This window comes from Bactrocera dorsalis, chromosome 1 (assembly GCF_023373825.1).
Source record: "Bactrocera dorsalis isolate Fly_Bdor chromosome 1, ASM2337382v1, whole genome shotgun sequence".
NCBI lineage: Eukaryota > Metazoa > Arthropoda > Insecta > Diptera > Tephritidae > Bactrocera > Bactrocera dorsalis.
The window spans coordinates 92,058,892-92,075,787 of NC_064303.1; the positions used below are offsets into that span (position 1 = coordinate 92,058,892).

The 16,896-nt window shown below is 41.0% G+C and overlaps 1 protein-coding gene across 5 annotated transcripts in view; it reads right to left on the bottom strand.

Annotated features, from left to right (window-relative positions):
- LOC105223795 (CUGBP Elav-like family member 2) overlaps positions 1-16,896 on the bottom strand; it is a 329,720-nt gene that overhangs the window by 166,559 nt on the left and 146,265 nt on the right. The window lies entirely within an intron of this gene.

The window sequence follows — 16,896 nt, forward strand, 5'->3', positions numbered from 1 at the left end:
AGATGCGGCGATTTACAGAAGGTTTTAAGACCGGAGCATACTCTTGTAGAACCCCCCAAGGTGATCTAGCCACCGATGCCCAGAGCATAGGTACTTAAATTATGGAGGGAACACTTCTCCAGCCTGCTGAATGGCAGTGAAGGCACAACACCTGGAGAAGGCGAACCCGATACCCCAATCGATGACGATGGAGCAGACGTTCCATTGCCCGACCAAGAAGAAGTTCGAATAGCAATTGCCAGCCTGAAAAACAACAAAGCGGCGGGGGCCGATGGATTGCCGGCCGAGCTATTCAAACACGGCGGCGAAGAACTGATAAGGTGCATGCATCAGCTTCTTTGCAAAATATGGTCGGACGACATTGACATAGTTCAGCGAATTAAAAGACAGCGGCTACGCTGGCTAGGTCATGTTATCCGGATGGATGAAAACACTCCAGCTCTGAAAGTATTCGACGCAGTACCCGCCGCGGGAAGCAGAGGAAGAGGAAGACCTCCACTCCGTTGGAAGGACCAAGTGGAGAAGGACCTGGCTTCGCTTGGAATATCCAATTGGCGCCACGTAGCGAAGAGAAGAAACGACTGGCGCGCTGTAGTTGACTCGGCTATAATCGCGTAAGCGGTGTCTACGCCAGTAAAGAAGAAGAAGATTTAAGTGATTTCTAAGGCTTGTCTTTGGTCTCTTACAAAATATAGAGAAATTAAATATACGATGTTTTAGAAGTAGCCATAACTTTAAGCAGGTCATCAGCACTGTTTTAAGGGTATGGCATGCGCAGGGTTAACGATATCCAAGCAAAAAAGTTTACGAAAGCTCATGCGTTAAATATGCGTCATTATTTTACGTGTAATCGTGATGATTTGTATGTTTTAAACCACTTGAAGACATGCCGAGCAAAAATTATCAACAAAAATTGTATTATTGTGTGTCTCAAAAATTAGTTTATAGCAAAATATTCGTATATTTAATAACTTATATGATTTCGTGAATTGGCTTTAATTTGTCACATATCAGCGCGCTTTGCTCGAACTTCCTTAAACCCGTTTGAACTTCTGAATGAAATGAGAATGACAACAGACTTGAAGTTGAATTCATATGAATTTAGAAGAAAAAGATGGCGCTATTAGCATGCTTTAACCACTCGTTAGTCTATATCTATTCAATTGTACATATGAGTCTACTGTATTTATACCAGTTGTTGTTCGTTTCACTACACACCAAAGTTTGGCGAATACTCGTACATATAGAGTAGTGCAAGTTTCAAGTTTGACCATAAATTTATGGGAGCTAATTTTTCATGCTAACAGTAGACGAAATAATGCGTGGGTCGCGCCAAAGTGCTGGCGTACACACATGCCATATTTCAAATATGTATGTATGCCTTGTATGTTATAATTACCCTGATTAGTTGCTTATGCAAATTGAATTGGGTGCTTATGATGGCTCATTAAATGTCTGTGGCTTTAAAAAGTTAGCAGCTTGATTATGTCTAAAATTGCATTGTAAAATTAATAACAATAAAAGCAGTCATTAGTACTATATATATGTATAAATATATATGTTATTTATTATATGTTATAACTAACATGCTGCCAAAACACAGTATATAAATATATATATGGGCAGTAATTATTCAAGCGATGTCTAGACACTGCAGACGCCAACAATTTACCACCCAATGTTGTGCGGCAAACGGCTCCCTCGTGCATTACTCGTTGAGTATGCACATGTGTCGGGCATAAAGGGCGGCTATCAAATGTCAGATAAACACCAACAAATAAATTATTATGAGGCTCAAGCAGCGGTTAAGTGATGTGCTGCACCACACACATACTACACGCCATAAATATGTATGCATATGCGGGCGGTCACTTGCCTTGTTGTTGCGATTTTAAATTTGTAGGCACACTTTATGCTACTTTCTAAGTCTCATGTACCGTTATTATGTTCAACATACTAGTCTTAAGTGTTGTCCTGTGCCAACGCTACACAATTGTGAAGTTAAACAACAAACTGTAACGACGCGCTGTGTGAAATTTGTTAAACGTTGCATACTTTCTGCGCAGACTGTATGTGCTTTCGTTGCATTTTTCGCACACACACACAGCTTATGTAAGACCATAAGTGCATACAAAGCGCACGGGCTACCAACAGGTATAATGGGGACCAGCTGAACAATGGCAAACGAGGCTGCCAGGGCTGGTATTTGCAGGCGCCGTGAAAAGCACAAAAGCTACGGCCAAAAAAACGAACGCAAAAAGAGTTTCCATAAATATTTGATTTCAAAAGACAGACAAAGCGGTTTACGGCAGCCATTGGCAGCGGTATTAATTATGATATTTATATATTACAATTAACAACAACAACAACAACAACGATGAACAAATAAAGGCGCTGCAGTTATAATTATTTACACCGCTTTACACACACGTTTTGCGTGCTCGAGCTTTTAAGCGCTGTTTAAGTGAATATAACGGTAGCCAAAGTGTAGTTTACAGTTATGGCAACAAAAGATGGCACAGCATCCCGTTTGCGGTGCTGCTCAAGCAGCGGACAAAAATTCAGTAATACCCAACGAGCTGTGTCTCCACGCAAACGAAGCTCTGTCTCGTATATAAATAACAGCCGCTGCAGGTTTGGTTACTTAAATAGTGTAGTTAACAACTGCCCTTGTTTAAGCACAGCAGCATATGGTCGCCCAAATTTAAGTACATATTTATGCAGCCATACTTGCTACGTAGATATATGAGAAATAGCTGAGCTACAACCAAAAGCGCAATGCCATTTGTGCTAGCGCTACAAACTGCTTCGGACCCAGTGCTTGTGGGGGGTCTTGTTGGGGTTGAAATGCAGCACGAAAAGAAAATGAACTTTACTGCATACAACAGTTATGATTTTACGGTTGCTTCACGCAATTTTCATCAGGGAACACTTGCCGAAACTTATGTACCCGTGCGCATAATATTAATTCAGGTACTTACGTACAAAAATAACGAGGAGTGCCCACGAATAAGTGTGCGTACATTAGAGTGGATCCAATATGTTTCGGAAAAGTTATACTGTGTGCTTTGTGGATCATAAAACCTCCTTGGAACAAGGAGTTCGCTGTGATCATATTCTGGAGTTATAACAAGCGTTTTGTAGATCAAAAACCCACATAAGGGCTAGAAAATTTAGCGGTTCTAAATTTCAACTCGATCCAGATTTGGGCGGACGTCGATTAATTTGAAATTTCAATCAACTTTGCTGTAATTATTACAAATCAGACAACTATTCAACTCAAAGTTTAGAAAAAGTGCCTAACCTTCACTAATTTTATATCTCACTGTCGGAAGACTTTTCAGCTCTTGCTTAAAATTAAAAAAATATATATTTTGTTAACCCCAAGCAGCGGAATCGAAGACACTGTAGGGCTAATTTATTGGCAAGGAAGGGTATCCTTACTCCGCTATCAGTAGTATGGGAACGGGTCGGTGATCTACTTTCCTCGTGTGTTCTACTAAAGGATAGCTGAGCTTCGCGGGAACTTGGCCAGCCTTGGCCATAGGAAGATCCCCCACTCTCTTCGTGTGTTCTACTAATGGATAGCTGAGCTACTAAAAAACTTGGAGACAGCCCTGGGCACCATTGCTTTTGCGACAGCTGTCAAGGAGGAAGACACTAGCTTATCAGTAGATTGGGAATAATTTGGTACTCCGCTCTCTTCGTGTGTTCTACTAATGTACAGTTGGGCTTCGTCGGAACCTGGCCAGCGCTAATCTACCATCGATTCGTGGGATAGCGCAGGATTCTTTTGGATCAAGACCGATGATAAGAAATCTTTGCCCTCAGTAAGGCGCAGTAATGTTAGCCGCTCCACAGTTATTTGGGTTCTAATAGACCATTGCCCTAACAACGTCCATGCTTTAAGGTTGAGAATCTTACCGGACGCAACTTCAGAAGCTGTATGGGTTCTAATAGACCATATCGACGTCCATGATGTAAGGTGCAGAGTCTCATCATAAGCCAACAGCAGAAACTGTATGGAGGAAGATGATGTGGAAACATCTCAACACTTCCTTATTTTACTGTTCCGTGTCTTCGAGATCAAGCCTTAAACACTTGGGAGCTCACACATTTAGATATCCCACCGAACTGGTAGAAATAGAAATTAAACGCCTGAGCTAACTTTTATTGGCCACGTGACCCTTTGCTAACTCAAAAGTTCAAATACAGGATACAATTTATGGTTTCACAAAGGATTACTTGTAGTAGTCCAAGTGCAATTTCTGAATCAGCAAGCGAACCAAACCTAACCTCATCTCAAACAGTATATTATAAAATAAGTATTCTCTGTATAAGATTCCCAGTATATTGCCGCCAGAAATTGGACGAAAAGTACTATATAAGTTTAGAGTCTTCTTTATACCTCTATTAAGCATACCGGTTCAAATCTGGTGCAACAAAGACCAAAAATGGATAATCGAGGTACGTAAATTGAACCTGGTTTTTGAGCCTGAGATCACTCAGGATAATTGATACATATTTATGTTTACTAAGTTTGTATGGTAGTTTCGATTTTCAGAAAGTAAATTCTTCTCGAAGAACTGAGCAGCTGCTTCAGTTCGTCGAAAAATTGGCTTTGGAATCTATAATTCGTGACTAGCATAGAATCTTTTACCTACTTCTCTGATCATATTCTTCGATTATTAAAGCCGATAGAGCTTTGGAGGTGGAGTTCGAAAAATAGGCGGATTCCAAGGATATTGGACATAAATATATTCGTTTCGACCAAATTGTTGGAACCTTAAACTGAACGAACCTCATAAAAGAATTCAAAATGGTCAAGGGTAAAAAAATATTAAAAAGCCGAGATCGCAGCTGTGCGAATAGCATACTGCAATTATCTTTTATTTAAATATAAAATACGAAAACCCAGAAAACAACAGTTCGACGAATAGTACTACCAAAACACCTCGTACCAAAAATTACTAGCGGCCCTCAGTGCTGTTCGAAGCAAATACTGAAAGGTATTTCGAGACCAAAAGGAGGATTTAGTCAAAATGTAGCTTCCAACAACCGTTATTATTATTAAGTCATTTCTGAACCAAAAATTCCTCTTTCTCTAAAAAAACGGACCCATACATTACACTTTGAATTTAATTGTTTTGCTGGAAGAGTCTCTTTTCCTCCCTAGTTAGTACTCATTAATGTATGGTACATATGTATCTACGGACCAGACATACAGCAACACAGGTTTATATATAAACATATAAAATGGCAATTTTTGCGTTTCATATACAATTCCACCTACACAAGCACATACATACAAATGTGTGTCCGTATGCTGAAGCAGCAAACTCACTCGGTTGTTCTCCACTTCAACTCAATTCAGGCATTCAAGTGGAACTGTAATTATGCTGCAGCAACTTTCGGAAACGGGAGCAATTGTATACTCAAAGCCATATTTTCCAAATTGTAAAACAAGACTGCTGAAACACTTGACGCAGGATTAACGGAGTTCAAAGCGGTGTGCGTGCATGTATGTGTGGCGAGGTCAGAGAGTAACAAGCGTCAGAGTCGAAGCAGCTGCTTCATTTAGTGGTGCGATGACGGTTATTTTCATAAAATTCATAGAAAATTATTTAAAGATTGCCTTGGTTTCAACTATGGAACGGCGGAGTTTTGTCATGAGAAGCTATTTGATGAGTGAGTTTGACTGGAGATCTGCTTTGGTGAGTTGAACTGAGTTCTTTACTCAGATTGAATCTCAAAAGTGTAAAATAAAATATAATTTCTGGAGATCGTGGAGCTTTCCTTTATCCAATGTCAATATTTCCTTCGGAGTCTTTCGATCGCAAAAAAATTATATATTTTTAATTGGGTCACTAGTACTTTTGAAATGTGTTTAAGTTTGTTCCTAAAAAGCACAGACCGGTCCAGACTAACCGTATAGCAAGTCCTAAGGATTGGTAAGCACTTTAAGGGTTTCAGAGTAAAGAAATTCCTCCTCAGCTTGCCGATTTCGAATAAAATAGTCTTAACTTGGGTCACTTTTAACCTCGAAAGCTATTAGGCTATTCATAAAAAGGGGATATTTACAATTAGATGAGTCTAAAATAAAAAAAAATTACGATCCAACGTGTTCCTAGAGAAGGTTCTGAGGTTCGTGGGTTTTAAAACTCTTATTCAGCACCAAAAAAGCTTTCCCCTTGATAAAGTTTCTCACGAAACTTTCCGATTTCGAGTAAATTAGCCTTAACTTGGGTCACGTATACCCTCGAAACTTGTTAGGCTGTTCACAAGAGAGGTTATTTTACAACAAAATGAGTCTAACAAAAAGAAAAGTCTTAAATGAAGAAACCGAGGATGCAAAGTGTTTTTAGAAAAAGCTCAAGGGATCATGGTATTCAAAACTCTTATCTAGCACCAATATTTCCCCTGGAACTTTTCGATTTCAGTGAATATTTTCTAATTGGATCACTAACACCTTCGAAGCTTTTGTTAGATATTTCCTAAAAAGCACAGAACGTTTCAAACTTTTAATATAGCAAGTTCTGAGAATAAGCAATTACTTTAAAGCTTTCTTCTTAATAAATTTTCCTACAAAGCTCTCCGATTTCAAGTAAAATAGACCTAACTTTGGTCACTAATAGCATGAAAATTTTTTCGTGAGAAGATATATAGCTTAAATGAGCTTTTTAATAACGTTATCGAATTCTTTTGAGCTCGAGTAAATTAGTCTAAATTTTAGTCGCTAATAGCTTCCAAATTTTTCATAAAAGATAAAAAGTTTAAAGAAGCTTTTGAAGCTTTTCATTAATTTTATCGAAGCTTTCCGATCTCGAGTAATTTAGACTTAACTTTAGTCACCAATACCTCCAAAATTGTTCATAAAAAGGTATATAGCTTAAATGAGCTTTTAAAGATTTTTAACAATGTTATCGAAGCTTTCCAATTTCGAGTAATTTAGACTTTACTTAAGTCGCTAATACCTCCAAAATTTTTAATAAAAATGTATAAAGCTTAAATGAGCTTTTGAAGCTTTTTAATAATGTCACCGGAGCTTTCCGGCCTCGAGTTATTTGGACTTACTTTAGTTACTAATACCTTAAAAATTTTCATAAAAAGATATATGCTTAAATGAGCTTTGGAAGATTTTTAACAACATTATAGGAGTTTTCCGATCTGAATTAAATTATACTTAACTTTAGTCGCCAATACCAGCAACTTTTTTTCATTAAAAGGTATATAGCTTAACTAATCTTTTGAAGCTTTATAATAACGCTATCAAAACTTTCTGAGCTCGAGTACTTTAGACTTAGCTTTAGTCACTAATGCATTAAAAATTGTTCATGAAAAGGTACATAGCTTAAATGAGCTTTAGAAGCTTTTTAATAATTTTATTAAATCTTTCCGAACTCGAGTAAATTAGACTGAACTTCAGCCGCTAATACTTTCAAAATTTTTGGTTAAAAGGTATATAGCTTAAATGAGCTTTGGAAGCTTTAAAAATATGGGGTGTCTTCTGTATCTAGAATACTTATAATTATTAAAGCTAACCAAATAGCAACAAAGAATACTTATTTGCGCGGATTTTCAAGATTTTAAATAACCGTTTGTCGGCATGAAATCATAGTTTTTATTCTCTGCGTCCCGTAATGGCACACTTACCGACCATTACGGTAAAATTCCTTTCATTGCCTGTGTATTGTTATTTTTGTTATCGTTGTAATGCCATTGTAAGGATTGCGGCCCTTAGCTTAATGCTTGTTGGTATGTATTGTACGCGCTGGAATACAACTTTATGCATTAAAATTATTGTTATGATTATGGCTGCAACAATTAACAGAGACTTCATAATGCCACACACCGCAATGACGCAGCCAACATAACTACATGCCGAAGTCAAAGTCGAATAGCAGCTGCGCCAGCATCTCCACCACACACACAAACCGAGACTGAACTGGAGATGTGTTCCCGAGCACTGTGCTACAGATTTAAATGTGTATTTTAGGGTGGCTTGATATTTTTTAATTCCCCGCCATTGTCTAGTGTTCGGAATCTTCGGAGCATGAAATTAAGAGGAACAATAAATACCATTGAATTGTTCAAATGCGCTCGAGTATCTGTTAAATGTAAGTAAAAGCGAACATTTTTACGCACTCTCCTTTAATTATATTCGTATGAGACGGAATCGGAAGCTGGATAGGCACATTTAGAAAGTAAAAGTGCAGCTCAGCTTGTGAAATAGACCAGAAAACAAGCAAAGAACTCGCAACAAAAGCGATAATAAGTGTACCTCTGGTGGGTAAAACAAACGGCGTCAGTTCAAATTCAGAAATTATATATGTACGTACTTCGTTTCATTTACAGAACTGTGTTGGGCAGTGAGCCCTGGACCCAGCTGCAAGTCGTAGAAATATAATTCAAACTTTTGCACTCGGTTTTTAATTAATTAAAATGATTGTTTTCGAAAGTGCGCAGCCTTAAAGCTTGTTTCTACCGGTGGAAAGAGAAATGGACCCATTTTTAAGAAGTCAACGTTTTGAAAAATACTCATACTTGGAACAAAATTCTATCCTTTATTGGTATAGATACCGAGTTTATAACATTAAAATTCAGTCCACAAGTATCCCGAAATCGAAGAAGTTTAGAAAGTACTCTTTGCTGCAAAGAAATGTATGTAAATAGTTGATGGTTAAATATATAGGGTTTGTCCTAAAAGTAATAGGACTGGTTTTCTTCTGCCTCGACTGTACTTCGGAGCGTGCGCGCACCGACTGGATTCAGGAAAGGGCGTTCCAAGTTGACTACGAGCATCTGGAGAGCCAGGGCAAACATTTTCTCGCGACATATTTCTATGAGTGGTACAAGCCGAAAATTCAGCGTTCGTTGGAGCAGTGGTACGCGATTGAATTATGTGTGAACTTCGGTAAATCTGCGACAGAGACGTTTTATATGATCAAGCAGGCTTACCCAAATGTTGCTTTAGCAAGAAGTTGAGTGTTTTGGTGGCACCACACCATTTTGGAGGGGCGGGAAGAGGTCGCTGATGGAGTCCATGCTGGGAAACCTGCGACTTCGACGAAGATCAAAAGCAACCGAGCGTCCAACCGATTTGGACTAAATTTAGTCGTTCTCATATTCCTATGTTACACTGCGAAAATGGATGAAATCGGACTACGTATGCCCCTGAAGTCACCTTGCGCTTTCCCTATCAAACCACGTAGCGGCCTGAGCAACCTATGCATTGGCCAGGCACGCTGTCTGTTTGCCCGCTGGAAGCTATCTCGTCATGTGGTCACCTCATGACTTTCAAATCACATCACATCGGTGCTCGTGATTCACCCAAGAACTGACTAGACACGATGTCTGCTTTGGTTTTTTAGAGCCCACTAGCAGCTAGCTTCCCATGAAGTCCACTTTTGATTTCATTTTCAAGTCATATGACATTGAGGCTTGAGAGTCACCTGAGCACTGGCCAGGCACGGTGCTTGCTTTTCTTTTATAGAGTCCACTAGCAGCTAGCTTATCGTGAGGTGAGCTCATGACTTTCAAATCACATCACATGTAGACACGAGAGTCACCTAAGCACTAACCAGGCACGATGCCTGCTTTTCTTTTGTAGATACTGTTAGGAAATAGCTTCCCGTGAGGTCACCTTGTGACTTTAAAATCTCGTCATACTGACGCACGAGTGCCACCTTCCCGTGAGGAGGATTGAGATTTTATATATTCATAACGGCTGTGCGTTTGGACTACATACCGGTTCTATGGACTCCGGTATCTATTGTTGACTTTTTCCTATATAACTACCATATATCACGATTTTCGAAGATATAGCTAACTTTACTCCATGTGATTGGTGATTGTATGTAAAGGAAAACTAACGGGTTACAATAAGGACGTTACAATAGTTAACCGATAGGGATAGCAGACGACGCCATAATCTTTATGTCAGAATAGAAAAAAGGTTCCAGTGCCAGTGAGACAAAGAAGTACCCGTAGTGTCAAGAAAGTTCGGTCTCTCACACGTCGTTCTCAAACGTTAGGCATCTCTGTGATGCCGTCGTGGCGAATTTTGCAAAAAGATCTTGGCTTACATCCTCACAAGATCAAATTGATGCAAGAACTGAAGCCGCTTAACCACCAGAATCGCCATCGTCGTATGTTCGTGAATTGCGCTGAGCAACGACTTGAAAATTATCCGTATTTTCATCGAATAATCATTTCTAGCGATATGGTTTATTTCAGACTGAATGGCTTCGTCAATAGCAAAATATGCGGCATTGGTCAGGCAGCAGTCCACACGTATTCTAGGAGTCACAATTGCATCCCGGAAAAAAACAGTTTGGTGCGGTTTATGGGCCGACGGAATCATTATCGTCTTCCGTGATAATTAAGACCTGCACGTTACTAAGACGTCACTGAGAGACAATCGCTACCGCTCAATGATAACCGAATATTTTTGGCCTGAGTTGGATGATATGGACTTGGAGTATATGTGGTACCAACAGGACGGTCCCACAAGCCACACAGCATTTCCTAAATAAATCTTCTTCTTCTTTACTGGCGTAGACACCGCTTACGCGATTATAGCCGAGTTAACAACAAGGCTGTCGTTTAGTTTTCATTGGTACTGGTTTTACGTGGTGGGTCCCAAACCCACGCCTTTTCACTTTAGCTCGCCTTCAAACCGATGTTCTTGGGGTACCCAGAGGATACTTGGTCAAAGATCGGAAGTCGTGAGCTGCTTGAGTCATATGTAAAAGAATCGTTTCTGGCCACTCCCAAGTGAATGGCAATCAGAGAACTTTCCTCACTTGCGTGAACTTCTACACATGACTCCATCCTCCTTCCTAAATAAATACTGCTCTATAATATATGTACTGCAGGTCTTTCTTTAAATACAGCTCTCCATTGGTTTAATTTTCCCAGAAAATTTTCAACCAAAAAACAACAAAAAAATAAATGACAAATCACATTTCTGATATTTATAACCTAAAATCCGAGTCTTTCAGCATTTTCCCACTTCTTGCCGCCTTAAGGTATAAATAACAGTATTTTTCAGCATTTCTTTGCCAATACCATTGTGTAACCTCAAACTCGGAGAACTCAGCAAACTCAGCGTGTGCCTGTGGCTGTGTGTTTGTGGAGCATGTCAAATGCAGTTCCCATTGAAAATGCAACACTTAAAAATGCACATTGCCGCTGGCAAAGTGTGGACTTGCAGGCCAAAGGCAGGCATTACCTAGCATAATTTTTTATACCCCGTTATATAACTGTGCTTACTTATGCGCGCGCGCGCACACACACAACCGCACACGCTCAAGTGTTGCCTATAGATATAAAGAAGCGCTGCCAGATCCACGCAACGGCACACAGTGCCACATGTAGGGGACGTGGGTATCGCGCGTTCGAATTCCAAACAGCGGCTGTCGCCGCGAGTCACTAAAGTGCCCTTGCATTTTTAGCAAGTGGCAGAATGACATCAGCAAACGCCAGACATTATTACGTTTGCCACTTAACAAAAACAACAACAACAGCAGCAGCAACAACAACAACAGCAACATTAATAGCAGCAACAGCAGTAACGGAGGAAGTGGCAATAAAACGTGCAGCGGACGGTGGAAACGGTGGCAGCACGTTAACTGCCGGCTGTCAGAATCGGGCCAAAGACGTGCCACTGCAAGCAGGCAATAACAACAACAACAACACCAACAAGCGCCAACGACACATGCAAGTCAAGTCAACTTTTCGCTGAATGAGGGGATCGCACGGTACTATGGTTGGCTAGTGGCAGGACACACACAACTATAGTGTGAGGGGAAGGGGTCCGGTTAGGCCTATGGCGCGTTGTGCCGCACAAACATGCATTTCAACAAAATTGAAACGGAAACGAGCATTTATGTACTGAAATAGTTTTGGCGATAGTCAACGCTCTTCCTGTGCTCATGCCCAACAACTTGTTGTTCGTGTTGTTTTTGTTAGTGCTTTTAATGTAGCTGCATTTTGTGGTAGTTAAAAGCAACAGCGCACGGAAAAGTTTGCTCGCGCTGCCCTAATGGTTGCTGGTTGCTTGGTGGTGAACAAAATGGTGTAAATGTTTGTGGCGTCATTCATGTATGTGTGTTTGCCTGTGTTTGTGTGTGTGCCACTTAATGCACTCGCAATCACACGAGGCACACATGCAGCCGTTGTGTTTGACAGGCGTCATTTCATAGTTAGCAGAAATTAACTAAAGAATCTTCCAACTCATTTTGCAATTATGCCAACCAACTTGATGCAACAGCTCGGCAGGTGCCTACGCCAAGGAAGTGAAAGCTCACTACATTCCTGTCGCCTAATAGGCTGTTGTTAGCGCATACTTTAAGAAGTTATGCAAACTTCAAAGTAAACTTCATTTCAAGTATAAAATTGCTAGTGTGAATGTGTGTGCATTTTTAGACTTTGATTTTTGCAGAATTCTCGAGCAATGTTCTGTTTAGATTGGGCTTATACTCCTTTACAGGTACGAGGTATGACAATTAAGTAATGAGACTGATTCGGTAAAAGCGTATATTTGAAAATTATTCTACAACTCTGCCATCCCCTTCAAAGTAGTCCCATTGGGCAGCTATACAGCGATTTCAGCGCGTTTTCCATGCTTCGTAACATTTCTGGAATGCTTCGACTGGGATGTCCGCGAGTACCCTCGTACTGCCGCCATGTTCGTAATCGACTCAAAATGTGTTCCTTTGACCACCGATTTTGTTTAAGTAAACAAAAATAAGTGATATGTCGGGCGAATAAGGCGGCTGTTGCAACACGGCGATCCCTTTAGAGGTCAAAGACGGCGGTGTGGCACGGCGCGTTGTCGTAATGAAGGATCCAGTTACAAGCGACGTCTGGGTGCACCCTGTTGACTCGTTTTCGTAAGCTTTCGAGTACTTGGCAATAGTAGACTTGATTCACAGTTTTCACCGGTGGTGACGCGTTGCTCTTGATTTCGTTTTTCCATTTTCGTGACGAGCACTACAAACACACGTCTACTCAACTTGACGCAGCAGGCGAACTAAACAAGCTAGAGCGATGGTACATATATCAATGGAGAGGGGAGGGATGCCGGAAAAAGAGAAAGGGAATTTCAAGGTCACAGGTTTACCACAAACGCGGCAATAAAATCAGTCTCATTACTTAATTGTCAAACCTCGTAGTCATTAACTCATATCAACAGTTGCTAGCCGCTTCTGGCTCGAATAAATTCCAGCCAAGTATCCCAATTTTCGACAACTAAAGGATGATACATTTTGAAATTTCCCAAATTTGGGGCCATATTGCCTTGGATATTTTATTGCATAGAAAAGAGACTTCACATAACCCCACAATAAAAATTGATATTGAAGGCCACGGCACAGGTCCACGACGTGAGATAATGCGCTCACCAAAATTTTCTGTCAATAAATTCATAGTCTCGTTGGCTGAAGCGCATGTAGCGCCATCTTGCTGGAACTAAAGGTTGTCAAACCATGTTGGCTGGCTTCATTTTCGAAGAAATATGAACCAATGTTTCCCTTTCTTCCATCGAGCACACTTAACAGTGACCTTTTGAGGACGTAACGGTGGCCATCTCATTTTAAGCCCATCAACCAAAAGTTCGCCGCGCTTTATGATCATTCAGCTTCAGTTCTTCCACAAGTTGGACTTTTTGAGCACACGAGCCTAAGAAGCTTCCGCAAAATCTTCCATAAAGTGAATGAGTACTCAAATTGTTGCGTGCAATGGCAGGTTGACTCATTCGGGTCTTTTTCACTACTCCCGACACTAGATCCACTAGAGTAAATATGGTGCGAAACCGATTCATAGTTGACCGAATTGCCGTCTTCGCTGAGCGATTTGTCGACTGAATATGCGACTCAGAACCGCCGATGTGTTGACAACAACTGAGCATACTGAAATTATGGAGGGAACACTGCTTCCCCTGCTGTATGGCAGTGAAAGTATAACACTAGGAGTTGGTGAATCCGATTTTCCATTCGATGACGAAAACATGTCCGACGATTGAAATTTAAGTGTGCTCTGCCCAATCCACATAAAGAGACACAGAATCTACGCCAACTACCGTGGGATAAGCTTCTTCTATATAAAACATAAGGTTCAGATATTCACCATGCGTCGAATTTTGGAAAAGGCTCGACACCCACCACTTCTGGGTCGATTACAAAGCTGCTTTTGACAACATGAAAAGGAGCTACTTTTATGCCGCTATATCGAAATCTGATACCCCGCAAAACTTTAACGGCTGTGTAAACTGACGTTGATCAATACCAAAAGCTCCGGCAGGATCGGAAATGACCTCTCCGAGCCGTTCAATACCAAATGAGGTTTCAGACAAGATGACTAATGCAAACTATCGTGCGACTTCTACAATCTAGGGCTGGAGAAAATGATTTGAGCTGCAGAGCCGAATAGAGAAGGTACAATCTTCTACAAGAGTATACAATTGCTGGAGTACGCCGATGACATCGTTATTATTGGCCTCAACATCCACGACGTTGATTGCGCTTTCTCAAGGTTGGACAAAGAGGCGAAGCAAATGGGCCTGATAGTGAACGAGTGCAAGACGAAGTATCTGCTGTCAAATAAACAGTCGTCGCAGACGCGACTTGGCTCCTACGTTACTGTTGACAGTCATAACTTCGAATTCATAGATAATTTCGTCTATCGTGGAATCAGTATTAATAACAACAACAATGTTAGCCTCGAAATCCAACGCAGAGTCAGTCTTATCAATAAGTGCAACTTCGGAATGAGTCGGCAATTGAGAAGTAAAGTCCTCTCTCGATGAACAAAGGCCATACTTTACAAGTCTCTCATCATCTTCGTCCTGCTATATGGTGCAGAGGCATAGATGACGATAACATTTAATGGGTCAGCGTTATGAGTTTTCGAGAAAAATGTTCTGCGGAAGATTTATGGTCCTCTGCGCTTTGGCAACGGTGACTATCACATTCGATGGAACGGTGAGCTGTACGAGATATGCGACGACATTGATATAGTTCAGCGACTTAAGAGGCAGTGGCTACTCTGGTTAGACCACTTCGTCCAAATGGACGAAAACACGAAAGTTTTGAAAGTATTCGACACAGTACCCACCGGGGGAAGCTGAGGAAATGGAAGGCCTTCACTCTATTGGAGAGATCAGATGAAGAAGGACCTGGCTTCGCTTGGAACCTCCAATTGGCGCCACCTAGCGAACAGAAGAAACGACTGACGCGTTGTTGTTAACTCGGCTATAATCGCGTAAACGGTTTCTACGCCAGTAAAGAAGAAGAAGATCAACTAAAGAGGAGGTTAGGAAAATTAGAAAAGAAACAAAATATCGAGAGAACCTATACTCCAGGGTTTCTGCTTTCATAATTGTTACATCGCGCTCTGAAATCAAATAACTTCTGGAGAACGCATTGGTATAGAATTTAGCAGTAATTGAACTAAGTAGCAACACGGGTTAGACCTCTTCCGACCAATATGAGAATAGTTCTTCCTAATAGTTGTGGAGCTATGGAGAACTTTCCAGTATAATTCTACCGTGAAGCAGATACTCACGAACTTCGTTAAAGGTTCTTAAGTCCCGCCATTTATCGGATGTCAGTAAAGCAAACAACTCAAACCAAAGTGGAAGGAGAAGCTCAGTCGAACAGCTATGTGTACACTTATATAAAAATAGGTGACTGCATGCTTGAATTAAAAATTTCTATACCTTGTTACTCTCACTCTCCCTGCATGTAATTGACACCTGGAAGTGGCCTTTGGGCCGTACCCTTTATTAGGCTAAGTAGTTTCATACAACTTTACCCCCACAACACTGTCAACACTGCAAAATCATTTCAGCCAATATTATATTTCGCAGCAACAACAACTACCAACCAATAAAACTGGTTAGCGCCGCAATGAGACCCTCATTGCCTATTCCCAGCTGAATGCCCGATTGCCAACCTTTGAAATTGTCGCTACTCGGCAAGAAGCAGCACGTGACGCTGCAAGTTGGCAGCGCATTTGGCGCCCCAATGACACCGGCTGCTCCATTGCTGTTGCTACTTGATAAGCAATAAGCATCATCAAAAGCGCCAGCCAAGCATTTGCCACACAGCACAGACACTCATCCCTTTTCGAAGTAATCCACTCGCTCGAGAGCGGCGTGCCATGACATTTTGTTACCTTTTTGCGTGTGGCAAGTTTTGTATTAGCAATTTTTACCCAAGTAGGGTTGCCACTTTTATTGGATGGTGTTATACTTAATGGCAATGAGCACACACACATACACACGCAAACGAATTGGGTTAAACATACACAAGCGCTTATGAGACTCACCATACAGGTATGTATGAATGTAAGTATATACAGATGTATGCCTGTATGTATGTATATATGTATGTATGTATTATAAATGTATATGTGTGTGTATGAATGTATTATATATATATGCATGTGTTTGTGCTGCATATTGACAGCAGCCACATAGCTGACAGTGTTGACTTCCATTTGGCCTCAGCAGCAACCACTTAACATATTCTGTGCACTTATCGACAGCTTGCGGCAGCATAATCGTAAAATACAAAATTTACACACACTCAGGCACACACACGCTCGCCACAGATATCAAGCTACTCGCCACTGCGCCTTCCATGCCGTTAGGCACGCTGCGGGGGTTGTGCTCTTGCCTTTGCCAACCGTTCGGCGTGGTCGGTTGGGTTCGGCTGAAATTGGGTGTTAGTTGCAGAGGTGCGCCGTGAGGTAGCGAATGCAGCCGTCAGCCGTTTGCAGAGAAAACGTAACGGTGCGAATGTGTACGCCGGCAGCGCGCCCGCTAGCTTGTGCAGTGGGCGTGGCACAATGGCTTTGATTTTTTCCAGTCCGCACATTCGCTTATTGAAC